This window comes from Gorilla gorilla, chromosome 3, assembly GCF_029281585.2.
Source record: "Gorilla gorilla gorilla isolate KB3781 chromosome 3, NHGRI_mGorGor1-v2.1_pri, whole genome shotgun sequence".
NCBI classification, from domain to species: Eukaryota; Metazoa; Chordata; class Mammalia; order Primates; family Hominidae; genus Gorilla; species Gorilla gorilla.
In genome coordinates this window covers 125,263,807-125,267,759 of record NC_073227.2, presented here as the reverse complement: position 1 = coordinate 125,267,759, position 3,953 = coordinate 125,263,807, and the positions used below count along the sequence as shown (strand labels likewise).

Sequence of the window (3,953 nt, the reverse complement as noted above, 5' to 3'; positions counted from 1 at the left end):
CTAAGTTTCGGAAAATATAATGTAAGTGGAAATATTTTGTTGAAATTATGGGAAGATTGTTTAAAGGGAACCAAGTCAGTAGGGAAGATATTTTTTTATCCCTTTATATTTACTCCCTCTGTTGCCATGACTGTGGATATGGTGTTTGGAACTCCAGCATGAGCTTGATGGGCTATGAAACAAAAGTGAAAGACAGCTTTCTTTTCCATCTTGCAAGATGGCAGATGAAAAAGTTGATAAGCTGGATACTAAGGAGGAAAAACCTGATGCCAAGAAGGCTGATGCCAGTGGTAACATTAAAAAGGCTAACCTTCAGGTTAAAAAGTCCAAGAAGAGGAAGGCCCACTGCAGCCAAGGTCCTGTTCTCATCAGAGAAATTGGCAGATATTTTTGGTCTGCCATGTATTCCCAAAAGGCCATGAAAAAGAAGTACTCAACTGCTAAATACAGAATTGAAAGATTCTTGCAACTGTTACAAAACCAGTTGATGGTGACAAGAATGGTGGTAACCCGGTGGTTAAACTTTGCATAATGTGTAGCTATGATCCTATTGAAGATGTGCCTTCAAAGTCGTTGAGCCACAGCAAGAAACCCTTCAATCGGCATGTGAGAAAACTACAGGCTAGCATCTTTCCTGGGACCATTCTGATCATCCTCACTGAATGCCACAGAGGCAAGCAGGTGGTTTTTCTGAAGAAGCTGGGCAATGGCTTGCAACTTGTGACTGGAATACTGGTCCTCAATCTAGTTCCTTCCTCTATGAAGAGCACACCAAAAATTTGTCATTGGCGCTTCCACAAAAATTGATATCAGCAGTGTGAAAATCCCAAAACATCTCACTGATGTATACTTCAAGAAAAAGCAGCTGTGGAAACACAGACACTAGGAAGGTGAGATTTTTGACCAAGAAAGTGAGAAATACAAGACTATAGAGCAGTGCAAGCCTGATCAGAGAGCTGTGAACTCACAAACTTTACCAAAAATCAAAGCGAGCTGTTAGCTCCAGGGCTACCTGTGATCTGTTTGCCCCAACAAATGGAGTTTATCCTCAAATATTGGTGCTGTAAATTTCTTACAAAGAACCCAATTAAATAACCAATATATATTTTTTTAAGTAGAAGATGGGATTTATAACAATGGAGCAGAATTATAGCAACCAGAATTCTTGATGATATCATGGGTTCCTTGTATCAGTTATGGGCTATTTCAAGATTTCTTTTATGATAAGAATATTAAAAGAAAAAAACTAAAAACATTTGAATAACTGGTATTTTGATATCAATTACCAAATCAGTCTTAACTTACATACCATATTACTAATCTTCAATTAAATTAAGTAAAAATTTTTATATAGTTATTGAGTGTACATCAGCTTGTGAAAATACATTGTTATTGAGTTTTGATTGAATCTAAGGTCTGACTATCCTGAAGTAGCAAAGGAATCTTAAAGTTATTAAATATATGTACTTAAGTTAAAAAGGCATTTTTCTGCATTAGATCACTGAATTCAGAAAATTTATATATAGAATCAGACTTGAAGCTGTAACAATATCTACTATTTATAACCAACACTTTGGTTTTAGTAAAATAACATTATGTTAAATTAAGTTGATAACTTTATTATATTCATAGTTTTGACTACATCTATTTTATTATCAATGTTGTTTATCTCTAAGCATAAGAAGTTTTTATTTAATATAAAAAGGAGCTTCCATGATTATTATTTTCTTTTAGAAGGGAAGAATAATTTTTTCAAGTTTGAAAAATAACACTTCTGAGTATGACAAAAATTATATTACTATATTAGCTATAAATTAATCTGAAGACAATAGATAGAATTGATAGATAACAGAGAATTCAGCTACAACAGTTTTTGCTGAAGTATCCCTGTCCTGAATCCATCTCCCTGTCCTAGATCCAGAGGGTTTTTTTCCTGACTTACTAAGAAATTTATATCATCATTTTATTTAAGCAAAACAAACTCTAGGATTGCCTGAGAAATGTCTCCATCATTGTAATAGTAACTTTAAAAATTAGCCCCTTTATCTTCATCCAACTGTCTTTCTCTTCCAACTATATCTGGCCTGTTCCAGACTATATTCTCTCTTGTATTTACTTTTAATTCGGTCTTGAGGTCTCCTCTGGAGAGTGACTATAAGCTCTAGCCTTGCCCTGATGGGGTTCCAGGGGTGACTATAGTTGATGTTTACAATATGGCTTTCACAGGATTCTTCTTTATCCTGGTGGATGGCCTAACACCTAAGTATCTGACCTGTGACCAGGCGTCCCTCTCCTGGGAAACTTGTTTATGCCATCGGATGCACTGTGGTTCTTCTCTAATCTGTGCCCAGTTTATCCCTACCAAGACAGCCACCTTCCAGAACAGCACTGATCAGAAGGAGAGTTAGGTTCAGATTAGTCAGGTGAGACAGAGGTGGCAGCACAAACACATAAAATAACAGAAGAAATTTTTACTACTTACCAATTTTAGAGAAAAGAGGGCAATACGTCTTGCAGGACCAGTGGGGTCTGGGACACACATGCTCAAGTAGCTGGTGGGGAGCAAGAGAGAGAGGAGGGACCAGAGGACCAAAGCCTTTATTGGGGTTCAGGGTGTTACCCAAACAGGTTTCCCAGGGCAAGTTCTAATTGGTGGGTTTAAAGCAAGCAGGCATGTGTTCCAGGACGTCATGCTATGACTGAGAAGTGGTCAATGTGACATATCTGAACAGAGTGGGAGGTCTGTGGGGACAGTCAAGTAGGTTGGACCTAGCTGTCCCATGTGGAAAGGGTCACCAGGAAGTTGTTGCACAAGGCAAACATCTGGATCAATCACACTGAGGAACTGGTACGAGGCAGAGAATTGGAAACTGTCAAGAGTGACTATGCCCTGTTTCTGTATAAGAAAGTCCAACTTATACTTAAAATGAATACGGAGGCAATATAAAATTATAAGAATTCACTAGATCCTGAATTCCGAGCCATTTTTTTCTGGTAAGAAACAAGCCACATCTTGATTAGCCATGCATGGGGGTATTATTGTTATATTAGCAAACACAACCATGTGAAAATAATTAAGATTCATCCTCAATGGTGGAGAATGGCTGGTTGCTTCATAATGCAAGCTATGGCAGAAATGGAGTGAACATGCTGACTCTCAAGGAAAGCTCAATGGCCCTTATAAGTTTTCTGGAAGGAACACCACAATGTGTAATAGAACCAACACTGGCTTTGGAGGAGAAAACTCCTGTGTTTGAAGCTCCACTCTGCCACTTAGTTCTGTATGTCTGTTGGTAAATAATTTGCCCTCTCTGAACAGAAGTTTCCTTGTGCATAAAATAGGGGTAATAATACTTATCTTGGAGGATTGTTGTGAAGATTATGGATTGTATGGGCTTATGGGCAAAATGCGAATGCAGGACCTGACACCGCAGGTGTTCAGCTCATGGTAGCTGTTATTATTACCAGCCTCGATTGTTACTTTCTTATATTGTGATGAAGAAATGCAGTGAAAGCCCCAAGGTCTCAAAGGTGAAAGAGACAAAAAATTAAGAAACAGGGCAAAGTAATAATACCACAGTGAATCAACTTATATCCTTGTCATGTTCCTGTTTTCAAGGGAGGATTTTGTCTTTTTCTCCCCTTCACAATCTAGCCCATGACAAGCATCCTCTAAGGTGGCTGTGTATAACATGGTACTATGGTGGAGGAAAAAAGTGCTACTAATTTATTACCAATTACAGTTTATAATCTGGGATGAGGTTAAAAATACTTGATAACCGAATAGCAGAAGCACCTGTGTTGCACACACCAACTACTAGCCTATATCAGCCTCACTTCTTTCCAAGAACAGTCAGAATGAACACTTAGACTATGCCAGTGTGGACCTTTTCACTAAGTAAGCAGCTGTTTTGATATATTAGGAAATGCCTGAATAAGAAGGAACACGACTG

General features: G+C 38.0%; 1 pseudogene; it reads left to right on the top strand.

The window, feature by feature from the left end:
* The first annotated feature begins 217 nt into the window (after positions 1-217).
* LOC101127349 (large ribosomal subunit protein eL6-like) lies at positions 218-1,067 on the top strand (annotated as a pseudogene).
* Positions 1,068-3,953: the final 2,886 nt, after the last annotated feature.